Source organism: Mus musculus, chromosome 4 (genome assembly GCF_000001635.26).
Source record: "Mus musculus strain C57BL/6J chromosome 4, GRCm38.p6 C57BL/6J".
NCBI lineage: Eukaryota > Metazoa > Chordata > Mammalia > Rodentia > Muridae > Mus > Mus musculus.
Window position 1 is genome coordinate 31,821,798 of NC_000070.6, and position 13,640 is coordinate 31,835,437.

Below are 13,640 nucleotides of genomic sequence, written 5' to 3' on the forward strand. Positions count from 1 at the left end.
TACTCCCATGCCGTTTGCTAGTTGAAGCATCACTGAGCCCTTTCTGTTCAGACTTTGGTTATAATTTCGGTCTTAAGTCCTGCTTACAGAACTTTGAGAACTCCCTCCTGTAGAAAAGGCTTCTGTTAGGAAGGCAGAGAGCACAGAACACATGCCGCATCCTGTGCTCATTAGCTAGAGAGGCGTAGACAGAATCGTAGCCTTTTGTCCTAAAACAACATATTTATAAGTGAAAGAAAGAAATAAACTTACCCTGCACTTATCTCATTAAAAAAAAAAAATCCAATCTCTGAAGGAACTTCATGTATCTTCCTTCTCCAAAGTCAGATAAGTTACCTCAGTCTGTCCAATGACTGTCGTCCATGACCAAATCGCTCTTCACTTCGAGACAAAGAAGCTTAGGAAACATTGTGTAAAATGAGATCATACTCAGCACACGGTCCTCTCTCTCTGAAATTGAATGCAATTACATACAATAAAGAGTGAGATGCAGGGCTAGGAGGAAGTCTTCACTTATAATTTAAAATTTGAATAATTCCATTCTGGGTGAGAGGAGGTGGCAACCAAAACTGCTAATCATTATGAAACATAGCCTCCCTTATAAATTAATATTCATAACTTTAATGGGCACAGTGTCAGGAGCTAGACTATATCGGGGCCTAAAATGCTGTATTTAGTTAAAACTTATTTACTCATATATTTCTCAAAGATCACTTAAAACATTCATTCTCATGAGACCCAATAGCAGCAAGCACAAGAAAACTGCTATTAGCTCCCTGTCTACATAAAACGGAATGGAGACAATAAAAACAAAACAAAGGTTGCATGGACTAAAAACCCCAGTACTGGGCTACTATGCAAAGCTTGTCCCATATGGTGAGATCTGGATTGCATTCCCATCGTGGGAAAAAATAAAGAAGAGAGTTAAAGACCAAACCAAGTACAAGTCTTTCCTAAGGAAAACCCCTACTGAACACAAATCTGTCTGTCTCCAAACCGCAGCAAACTGCCTTCCTGAGGAGTACATGGGTCTCAGCTGCACCCCCCTCTCTCTGTGCCTTCACAATGATCACACAACTTTAGTGTGTACAGCGACCAGCCCCCAGGATGCTGAGGTTTGGTATGTCTGAGATGAACTTGCATCCCCCTTTTCTAATCATTAGCCAGGTGATGCTGATGCTGCAGGCAGATAGAACAAGCTTTAGCCATCAAGACGGGGATGGCATGCAGAAAGGTTTCGTAACCGAGCCTGCATCTTGAGGCACGTGACTGTGGGCCCACGTGGACCCTTCCCCTTGTAGAATATGAATGAGACTGGGCCTTTACAGACTTGCTACAATTTCAATTTTCCAAAAACACACTCAAAATAGCTCACTGCGCCCACAAGCACCCTTCAGTCTCTTAACTTGCCTCAGGACTATGGAACGTATAACCGCCGCAGGGCCGGGGCGGGATGGGAGGGACTTTGAAATGGAATTGGCTGTGGAGAGCAGTGAGGCATGCCAATGAAGCAGTAGAGCTTCCCCTCTTCTCTTTCTCTCCTGTATTCACTGAAGTTTTGGGGGCGGTAGAAACAGACTCAAAATAACATTTCCAGGTGTCATTGTCTCAGCCATTTGCTTCTTTTATGTTACTAAAAGTCCAACATGTACTTGGCCTCAGTTTCTCCCAATAAGATTTTCCACTCAACTCCATTAAGACTTATAGTCCCTAGTGAAGTCACACGCCAACGTGTGTGCTTTGGGAAGATGCTATAAAAGATATAGAGCGCTCCTTTGATTACGGATCACATCTGCACCAAAACCAGGGACATTTTCAACGAGAGGACTAACTGGTTTCCATTCTCCAAACCTATTTCCCTCTAATGAGGTATGGAACTCTGCAGACCATAATGACTACAGCTTGAAGTGTAGGCTCGGTTACTATGTAATCGCATAAATCTCTCCTGGCTGTAAGTAACAGCTAACCCCCACTTCCTCTGATATTTTATTTGTCTTGTAAATCAACTCAGTTCTTTCACTTTGCAAAGGAAGTTGGGAGTTTTAAGCCTCCCAAGAGTGTAGAGAGAGTCAAGCTGCCTGTGTGTCCCCTGATCCAGGAATCTCCTCTGCAGGTGGGCCACCCCCAGGTGCAGGGCGTGGAGCTCCATCAATCACCGAGGACGGCTATGCCAAGCAGGGTCCTAAGAGGTGGGGAAACACTGGGCTGAACTGTAACAGCTGCTTGAACTTTTGAAGCACAAAGGTGCAGGGGCGAAACGGAAGCTCAGAAGTGAAAGCATTAGCAACAGACAGTCGCTCAGTATTGAAGCCCGCACCTACCTCTGTCAGACTTGGATTTCTAACTGTGCTCACTGCGGCGCATGTGCAAAGAATGTGAGCGTGCTCCTGGCTTTCCCTTGAAGATCTTACTCCTCACCAATGCTCCAGCTCGGGCAATGGTGCTATGACTCCAACTTAGGACTTTGTTCTCCTCTGAAGCACAATGCCCAGCACGTAATATCAGCGTGTTTGCTGAAGTTGTCCGGAGGGAGGGGGCACTGATACCTCGCGTCCCCCTGAACACTTCAAGCCTGCGATGTGGCAAGGTAAAGCATTAACCAGATTCAAAGAGGAAAGACATTATGTTAACCTATGTATCAGGAGCACAGAGAAAACTTGGAGTTTATTCTGTTAGCGGGAGGTAAATTTCCCCTTAATTGGTTTAAAAAGGAGTATCGTTTAGGGCAATGGTATAATGAAATACAGTTCCTTTTAATTTCTTACAGGTCAGTTAGTATCCAGTTTCACAGACTTCAAAGAAGGGTTTAATCAAAGACTGCAGAGAAGGCGTCTAACAGAAGTGGAGCGCTGTGTCCTCCCGGGTGCAATGACAGGGAAATGAAAAGATACAAGGGCAAAGCAAAGGGGAACAGGCACGGCGACAGGGACGGGCGTGGGGGTAGATGTTGAATATGAGGTCAAAGACAAGAGGGACTGTCTCAGGATCTGTAACTGAGATTTTGTTTTAAATTCTACACAGAGTGAACCTGAAATCACGCAAAGGGGCGCACGTTGAAACAAAGAGAAATAAGGCAGCGGGGGAGGGGTGGCCATTTTTCTTTTAGTAACTCATTCTCACAGACACTATGAAAATTTTAAGCAAACTTTCATAGCCTGATGGGGTGATAGGGTAGGGGGGGTAGGGTGATATGTGTGGTAAGATAAAACTGTTTTTCCTTATATTTGAATCATTGATTGATTCATGCCATTTTTATATGAATAGTTTCCAAGCAGACCAAAATGAACATATATCTGCCTGGGGGAGGGGGCATCCTGGATCTCTGTCAGCCTGGTTATCAGCTACCAAGAGAAGAACATTCCAGTCTGCTAGTCACCCTGCTGGGAGGATTCGGGAGCAGCTCACTAGCACCCACTAGCTTCTCTGGTTTCTTGTTCAGTCGCCTAGAACTAATCTTTTCAGCGGCTTAGGAAATGAAGACAAGTCATGTTTGACCCTTTGACTTTAGACTTGAACCATGGCTCAAAATAGCTCTAGGGCACACCCTTCTTTTAAATGTCACAATTCCATGTTTGTTGTGAAACACTATTCCTGGGGAGACTTAAACAAATGGTCTACCTGCCCCAGATAAAAAGCTGAAGACAGACGCAAGTACAGATACTACCAAAGTCTATCTTGGTAGACCAATGAGGTTTATCCAGATTACTTACAGAAATACAAATGTGAGGTTACTTACAGGAGCGGAAATGACTCAAAGACAGATCCATCACCAAAGCCCTCCCACAGCCCCCATGGTTGACAGCTCACAAAAACTGGGAACCTGGGGCCCACTGCACAGCCTGCAGGCAGCTCAATAGGTCAGAGGGTGTTAGTTCTGCATGCCTCCATTGTGTGAGCCTCTTCCTGGCAGCTAGGCTGGTTCTTGTTTCTTCTAAGCTGCTTGGCTGGTCTTTGCTTCTTCCAGGCTTCTGAACTCATGCTTTTTCCAGGCAGTTTGGCATGTCTCAGCAGTCTTTATTGCCGATACACTCCTGGGGAGGGAAGGACCTAGTTAATCTGTTTAGTTTTAGTGACTTCCTGAAGATATCTTAAGTTGCTTACTTCCTGTGTTTAATGAGCTTCCCTGCAAGATGGAACAATTCTATCTTGGAGGAAACTGCTAAACAACGTGTGTCCACTTTATAACCCCAGACTCTTTAATGTACAGGCCAATTTCAAGGGATCTGATACTTCCCTCCTTTCTGGGTCTAAATGAAATATTCCTTGTGGGGTTTATATAATCCCTTAAGCTTTGAATATTTTATTTTCACTGTGAAAAGGACATAAAAACAAGTATATCTCAGCTGACATCAGAACTCACTTGCTATACTGGTTAGGTTTTATCAGCTTGACATAAATCTAGACGCATCTGTGAAAAAGAGGACCTCAAGAGAGGCATTGTCTTCATCAGATTGCCCTGTAGGCATGTCTGTGAGGTGTGTCCTTGATTGCTAATTGACATAGAGGGCCTACTCCACCTTGTACAGTGTCATCCCTGAGCAGGTGGGCCTGGGGCTCCATAAGAAAGGGAGTTGAATAAGGTTGGGAAAAGAAACAGAAACCTTGGTCCTCCTCAATCTCTACTTCAGTCCCTCTCCTTGCCTTGAGTTCCTACTTGGTTTTCCCAGATGATGGGCTGTCACCTGTAAGCCAGGGTAACCCTTTTCTCCCTCACGGTGCTTTTGGCCAGTGTTTTACCACAGCAGCAAAGACTCACACCATAGGACCTACCTAATCATTCCTCCGACAGCCTTTGCTGAACGCTTATACAGGCGCTTGCCCCTGATGCTGAAACAAGTTGTCACACCACACTGAACAACTCTTGCCCCTAGAGCAGGGAAGGATGTGTGGAAGTCCATAGGTTTTCTTTCTTATTGGTTTTGTAACTTCCTGTGAAAATGTAATTATTTCGATTATAAGAGACAAAAGGTCGGGAGGACTGGAGCAACACAATGCTCTGGACGTGACAGGGCTATTGTACTCATTAACTCAGAGCAGCAGTGCGTGCCAGCACGAGACCTGAACTGGATCAAGCCAGCCAACTAGCAGGGAATGGGGAGGGGCTCCTAGCCCTAATGTATAGCTAAGAGCTACGCAGAGCCAGCGGTTTTAGGGGAGGGAAAGTCAGTTTTCTTTAAGGATGTGTCCCTAGTAGGTCAAACGCACTCATTAATGACCCCACACTCACAGGTATATGGGTAGCACAAATTGGACTCTCTGAGCTATTAAAAATAAAAGAAGAAGACATGACGTTGGGGCAGGTGAGGAGGTGGAGTGTGGATCAGCAGGAGCTGGGGGAGAGGGGAAGGAATGGCTTTGGACAAAATAAGCTGAATTAAATTCAAAGAATTAATAAAATGCCAAGAATATAATTATTTCAAAATTTAAAAATTTAAATATGGTGACTAATTGTCCAGAATCCCAGTCAGTTTAGTCCTGAAACATCCATTTCCTGGAAACCCTTCAGAACCTGGCAAACCAGGAGAGTGGGTCACCTTATGAATTAATAAAAAGCACTGTATATCTTCTCAGTGACGTGACACCTATAGAGAACACAGCAAATGGATGTGAAAGTCAATCTACTAGTCAAGCAAAACAAAGCATGGTGCTCACCGGTAGGTGGCGCCACCCACAAATCACAACCTTCAGTCAGGAGTTTACAGCCGTTTTTAATGTGCTCCTACTCAAGACCCAGCTACGAATGAAGATGTTAAGAGAATTACAACCAATTTAATATCCTTGCATGATTCTATCCCAACAACGAAGAAGTTTTAGCCATGAGGAAGAAAGCTTCCCTTTCCATCCCACGCTCTAGTCCTGACTGCTAAAGTAAATCATTGTTTAGAGTCACCAAGCATGGCTTCACATTGCTTCTATAAAGTCACCTGTGCTGGGAAGACTGTTGAAAAGCCTCTCACTGCTATTCTTCCGAATCGTGACAGAGAGAGACAGAGAGAGCATGCGCGCTCGAGAGAGAGAGAGAGAGAGAGAGAGAGAGAGAGAAAGAGAGAGAGAGAGGACATAGATACATAGAAACAAAGATAGAAGATAGAAAGAAAAATAGGTGATAAATGACTGATAGACAGATGATAGATAGATAGATAGATAGATGATAGATATGTAAATATGTAGGTAGATAGATAGATGATAGATATGTAGATAGATAGATAGATAGATAGATAGATAGATAGATAATGATAAATAGACAAACAGATAATAGGTAGGTAGGTAGGTAGGTAGGTAGGTAGATAGATAGATAGATAGATAGATGATAGATATGTAGATAGATAATAGATAAATAGATGATAGATATGTAGATAGATAGATAGATAGATAGATATGTAGATAGATAATAGATAAATAGATGATAGATATGTAGATAGATAGATAGATAGATAGATAGATGATAGATATGTAGATAGATAATAGATAAATAGATGATAGATATGTAGATAGATAGATAGATAGATATGTAGATAGATAATAGATAAATAGATGATAGATATGTAGATAGATAGATAGATAGATAGATGATAGATATGTAGATAGATAATAGATAAATAGATGATAGATATGTAGATAGATAGATAGATAGATAGATAGATAGATAGATAGATAGATAGATAATGATAGACAAACAGACAGATAATAGGTAGGTAGATAGATAGATAGATAGATAGATAGATAGATAGATAGATAGATAGATAGACAGACAAACAAACAGATAGATATTATCTGTGAGAATGCTGCTGGAATTCCACTCTGCGTGCTTTATTAAAATAAGTTAACAACTAAGCACCCCAAACCCAGTACCCACACACGTTTAAGACTAAAACCACACAGGGCTCATGTCCAGGACTTACCACTTCTTTACTTCCTCTGCCTCCTACTCACCTTTTATTTAAGACCCAGCAATTGCGTATTAAATAACATACATTCCAACCTTGTTTAATATATTTTGTACTTCCTGATAAAAACTTCCTGTTCTGGGGGGCTGGAGAGATGGCTCAGAGGTTGAGAGCACTGACTATTCTTCTAGAGGTCCTGAGTTCAATTCCTAGCAACCACATGATGGCTCACAACCATCCATAATGAGGTCTAGTGCCCTCTTCTGGCATGCAGACATATATGCAGGCAGAGTACTATGTGCATAACTAATTAATTAATACTTCCTGGTTGTGATGTATGGGTAGGTGGTATCCCAGACTTGACTACACCCATGTATCATCTTTGGACACTTCAAGAACACATGAAAAGATTTGGGAGTCATTTTGTCACCGCTCCATCTTACTGCATCTAGCACTCAGTTACTTCCTCTATGAAATCATTTGCTGGGATAGCATGATATCCAATCAAACAAAATGCATGCAGCTTGACTTAAAGTAAAACTTGCTTTACTTGACTAGGGTACCAAAAATTATTTTGAAATTCTAATTTCTTTCATTGAAATTAGTTCAGATATCTTACACACTTGATACTAGTGTTTTTATACTAAACAGTAACAGATTTGAAATTTCTAAATTGTTAACATTAAAACTGTCTAATAAGTTCACTTACCAGTTTGGATGTAACATTTAGTTTTAACTTTTAAATCTTTGAATGAAACTAGCAAGTGTGTATGTAAGCCTGCATATGTGTACAGGCCAAAAAAGGATGTTGGCTGTTATTGTAAATTCATCTCCACCTTATTTTCCTGAGACAATCTCTCTCTCTCTCTCTCTCTCTCTCTCTCTCTCTCTCTCTCTCTCTCTCTCTCTCTCTGTGTGTGTGTGTGTGTGTGTGTGTGTGTGTGTGTGTCTGGACTAAAAGCCCCAGCCATCCACCTGTCTGTCTCCACCCTCCTCTTCCGCAGTGCTATTGTTCCATGTGGTCATGTCTAGCTTTTGTGCTTAATGTTGATGCTGGGGATCTGAACTGAGGTCCTCAAGCAAACACAGAAAGGACATCTCTTACCCACTTTATCATCTCCCGGGAACCAAGAACGATGTTATAAAAAGAAAAGAAAGAAAAAGAATTAGATTTCTCTCTTCCTTCATTTAAAATCATTTTTAAATTTTTAAAATCTCTGGTACAAAGGAAATGTTCCATTAATGCTATTGCCAGCCTGCTGAAGGACGTCAGAACAGTCGATATGCACAAACAATCCCTACGAAATTTGTATATCTGGCAAATACTGCAGCTCTAAGCTGCCCGTTTTGTTACCTTACAAACTATTCAGTAGTGTGATGGGACTGAGTATTGTAAATCCTGCATTCCTTGACGCTAGCACACTTTACCTTTTATAGAATAGCGTCACTTCATAAATACACACATATATTTTGAACTGGCTTTATCTCTCCAATAGGCTGCATGGCCTAATTAACAATCTTGAAATGTAAACTATAAAGAGATTCTAAAAGTAACATTCAGCCACGAGCCCTCATTGTTAATTTAGCTGTGACCTCAAGTAGCACAAACGCAAAGACTACAAAGACAATTCAGCCATGAGCAGACAAGCTAAGTCGTCCTGATCATGGAGGCATCCGGGTTCCCCCCTGACAACCTCTGTTAGGAAGATCAAAGTGAGGCTTGGAAGGAGGACTTCGTGGGCTTCTGTCAATCTCGTTTCACAGTGTCCGGTCGTTCGGCGAGTTCTCTATTCAGTGCAGCTGTTGTTGTGGCTCCTGAGATGGCCGGCTCTCTAATAAGTTATTTTCCAGTCTTTTGGCAAGAATGAGGCTATCAGAGAAATGGCTTTTCTTGATGTGTTCCAGCTGGAAGTAAATAAGTTCTCCCATTGAAAAGCAGGTCACTGCCTGGGGGTTTCCAAATTTTGCCTGACGGAGCAGTAGGTTAGGGGTCAGTCAAGAACCACTGGCTTTATGTGATTAAGGAAATAGAGAGACATGGTGGCAAGCATCAGGAAGAAGCTAAGCACGCTAAATTTCAATTCCAGTCTTCCTCCTAATGCATTTAAAACCTTGAAAATGCCACTTAGCCCCTGGCTGCGCCTCCATCACTACATCCCTAATTATTTAGTATTTGTTGACTACTCATAAAGAACTGGCTCCTGAGGAGAACACTCAGCAAATCAAACAGCTCGGCTACTCCTCACTCGTTTCCTAAGGATTTGCACAACCTACAGCCTTGAAGATACATTTAGCAACAGACCAGAGGAAAAAAAAAAAGAACACTTACTGCATAACATTAGCAAAATTTCAACTGGACAAACAAACAAACAAACAAAAACAGATGGATGTGGCTTACATTTCTAACCCAGTGTACAATTCCAAAACGTTTTTGGTTCAGAAAAAATCAAAAGATTCATTCATATACCCACAGTCTGGGGTGTGCTTATGGGCGAATTGAACAGCCCAGTTATGGGGCAGCTAGGCTGTTTGATTTCCTTGGTTTTGACTTGAGTTGAAATTTCGAGTTCTTTTGTAATTTTCTCAAGATAAATTCACGAGGAAGCTAAGAAAATTTGCTTTGTCTCTGCAGGGGTACCAAGGATGATTCCTTGTGCTGGAATGCGTACCCCATATCCCTTGCCCCATGTCGACAGAACATTCTGTCTTCTTCATGTGTGCCGCTAGCACCCGAGTAACTAGAAACTCCTTGAAAACTGTGACCAGTCGCTGGCACTTGGGGCACATACTGTGGTGTCACAGCTGTGCACATACTATGGTGTCACAGCTGTGCACATACTGTGTTGTCACAACTGGGCATCCTTTCTACAGTCAGGTTTGACTGATTGCTTTCCTGTCAGTGAGGAGCCGTTTTGTGGCAGGTCATATAAAACAGTGTCTTTAAAATGCACTGTATAGAGGCTGAGGTGACAGTCATGGAGCATAGGTAGGTCTGTGCTAGATCCTCTGGTGGCTTTGTGGGACCCCTAACACTAGAAGTAGGGGTATCTCAGGCTCTATTACCTGTCCTTGGGACCCTTTTCTGCCTAATGGGTTGTCTCACCCTTTATATGAGGGTTTATGCCTAGTCATATTGTAAGGTGTTATCCTGTATTCGGCTAATGTCCCTGAAAGTGCTACTCTTTTCTTTTTTAGGGGGGGGGTTGTTTTTTTGTTTTGTTGTTGTTGTTGTTGTTGTTTGGGGTTTTTTGTTTTGTTTTGTTTTGTTTTGTTTTTGAGACGGGGTTTCTCTGTATAGCCCTGGCTGTCCTGGAACTTACTTCGTAGACCAGGTTGGCCTCGAACTCAGAAATCCGCCTGCCTCTGCCTCCCGAGAGCTGGGATTAAAGGCATGTGCCACCATGCCCGGCATACTGCTCTTTTCTAAAGGAAAAGGAAAAAGGAGTGGATCAGGAGGGCAGGGAGGACTGAAAGGAGGGGGAGGGGAAACCATGGTCAGGGTGTAATAGATGGGAGAAGAATGAATAAAAAATTTTTTCAATAAAATTAAATAAATAAATAAATAAATACAATTGAATTTTAAAAACACACCCTGTGAAGTTGTTCATTTCTGCTGTTTTGACTTCTGTGTTGCTTGCCATCCTTATTTTCAAATGAGGTTCCAGAGAAAAATGTCTCTGTCAAAGATGGTGTCCCAAGTTGGAAATCATCCAACCAGCTAAGGAAACTCACCTTTGCCTACTTCTTAGGTTCCAGACCCAAACTCCTGCCCACTCTACAATACACATGATTGGTTTTTCTCTTATTTTCTGTGCTGGCTTTCGATTTTTACAAGAAGCATGCTGTATAGAGATGGAAGCACAAACAGTGAGGAAGCAATTAAAATGTCCAAAGCCACCATCTTTTTCTGCTTTCAAAAATCATAGCTTTGTCTACTGATGAGTTTAGTCCCACCTACTTCAGACTCTGTGGCTACACAGAACCACGTTGACATTTGCTATGGTGCTATGTCCAAAGATATATAATCAATAACACATTGAAAGGGAAATAAATGTACCCAGACCAAAGACAAGTAGAACCTTAAGGTACAGGCTGCATGCAGACTGTGTCTCCACCAGAAGGCCAGAGGCTGCGCTGTTGGGCAGCAGAACAGAACAGAACAGAACAGATTGGATACCGACCCAAATCATGTTTCCTGCTGGAAACACATCCCGGCCGTTAGCTCCTGCCTGGTCTTTGCACAAATTGCTTCCTGTGTCACGGTAGTAGTATGATTTGTCTTCACCTTACTGTTTTCTGCTGCCAGGGTTTACCAGTGTGATTTTAAAAATCCTAATACTGTGTGTTTCCACTCCTGGCCCTAGGAGTGTATTTTCCTAAGTTTGTCACACAAGACCTTGATTTTTATCAGTGTTTTTGTTTTGTTTTGTTTTGTTTTGTTTTAAAGAAAACAAAACAAAAACACCTACACCTAACTCAACAGCAACAAAACCTGCTTGGGCCTGGGCAATAGCTCAGTGTTTGATTCACATGCAGGATGCTCTCCTAGTTCAGTCCCAGTACTACAACACACATACACACACACACACACACACACACACACACACACAAACACACACTGACACACACACACACATACACACACAAACACACACATACACACACACACACACACACAGACACACACACACTGACACACACATACACTGACACACAGACATACACACACACTGACACACACACACAGACACACACACACACACACACTGACACACACACAGACACACACACACACACAGAGACACACACACACACTGACACACACATACACACACACACACACAGACACACACACACATACACACACACACACACACACACACACACACACACGGAAAGAAAAGCTGTCTGTTTCACTGGGTTCAGTTGCAGCTCACCTTGAACGCCAGTTAGAACTAGTAGCTAGCTATAGCGTCTAATGTGAAAGATCATTTATAAACCTCAATAGAGAAAATTTCACGACTTATCTGTAAGACCTGACATGGCAGCAAATTCTATTCTTTGCCTTTCATTTAGTCCAAGGAGCCAAGATAAGCTGTCTCTGACAAACACTGTGCCATCACAGCATCACAGAGCCAAGGAAATTCCAAACTGCTATTCATCACCTATGTGAGAGAAATACTTTATGGCCTTTAAAGTAGGCCTTTGTCCATTAATACAGCTCTCCGACAATGCTCAACACATTTGCTTGTGGTGGAGCCGACTCTTGGCTCCGTGAGATCCAAAGGAAGTAACTCAAAACACAGACAGGAGATTTTTATTGCTTGGTTCTTTGGGAGCTGAGAGAATTTGCTTAGGAATTCAATCCTCTATTGGAGAGTACTCAGTCACTAACCCATGTAGCAACCTGAGACTGGCAAAGACACATGGGCCTCTCGGCTCCCCATGGGGGGCTCCAGTCTGTTTGTTGCATAGCTGAACAGAGATATATGTTAATAGTAGCTCTATTCTTTAAAATTAGTGTCTGTCTCAGGACTAATTTTACAGGATTATGTGTGACCATTAAATCAATATTCTTTGCAGCAGGAGGTACTTACAATGCTTTCAAAGTTGAAGGTGGTTTTTTTTTTAAATCATATTCTTTTTCTCTTAAAGAACAGCAATCAGTTGGAACTGTTAGAACCACACTCTGATGATTATATTTTATAATGTGTTTTCACACTGAACAAAGGCAGACGTGAAGAAATCAGCCCAAAGCTCTCCATCCATAATGAAATGCAAAGACAACTAATTGAAGAGGTCAGATACCAGGTACCCAGAAGTCAGGGCTTCGTCAGAGGGCTTGGATCCCATCCCACCCTCTGCTGAACTACACAGTCAGGTGTGTCTTCACTTGAGGTCAGAATAGGCCAGGGATCAAACCTGAAGCTGAGAAGCAGAATAATTATCCCCTCAGTGTCTGAAACCATGTTGTGAATTGTCCAACCGAGTTTGAATTGTCCCAACTGATGCCTGGGAGATCAGATGCCGTCTCTGAGTGCCCAGGTACCCCTTCTGCTCAGAGTCCTCTCTGTCTATCCATCTCGTTCCCACACTGTCCTACACCAAGGCAGACCATGAGGGGTGGGGAGTGGCCAGCACGGCTCTATCTGTCTCCTTCCTTTCAGTTATTCTGTCTCACAATGAAAAATCTTTCTTTCAACTCCGTCTAGCACACCACCACCCCACCCCTGCTCCTCTTGCCTGTCCTTTTCTCTCAAGCAATATAATTTGAGTTGAAATACAAACAGAGTCCCTCATTCTTTTTTGGCTCTTACTGCAATAAAAAAAAATGATTTTTTTTTTAAATGAAAGAGGGAAACAAAGGCTAGGGTGAACTTTGGAGATTAATATGTCTTCTGGTCCCAGCTGCCAGATTTATTTCTTCTTTGCAGCTAAATCAGGTCATTACCCTACAAATCTTTGTTCTGGATGAAAGATTTAAATCTCCACAGAATTTGGAGACTGGGGGTGAGGAGGTGCAGGCATAAGCCGTACATAGTAATTGGCTGTGATTTTATCCGGATGTTTGCACAGAGGCAGCTATCAAATTCTGATAAACTTTTCCTGACCCCTTTCACTTGCTGGAGTCCCTGGCAATCTCACCAAGAAACCACATTGTCCCAGCACTTGGTCCTTTGTGCTCATTTATAAACTGCCCCGCATCTCAGACGTCATGTTTCCACACAGCTACTTGCAACAATCAAAGAAATT

At 42.4% G+C, this 13,640-nt stretch overlaps 1 long non-coding RNA gene across 2 annotated transcripts; it reads right to left on the bottom strand.

Annotated features, from left to right (window-relative positions):
* Positions 1–257: 257 nt before the first annotated feature.
* Positions 258–11,522, bottom strand: Gm32412. Of its 2 annotated transcripts, XR_390453.3 has the most exons (4): positions 7,993–11,522; positions 4,771–4,929; positions 2,322–4,031; positions 258–450 (listed from the first exon to the last, which is right to left on the bottom strand). It is a non-coding gene; the product is annotated as a predicted gene, 32412 (long non-coding RNA). The 2 variants fall into 2 exon arrangements; XR_881173.1 differs by lacking the exon at positions 7,993–11,522 and having other exon boundaries at positions 4,771–6,042.
* Positions 11,523–13,640: the final 2,118 nt, after the last annotated feature.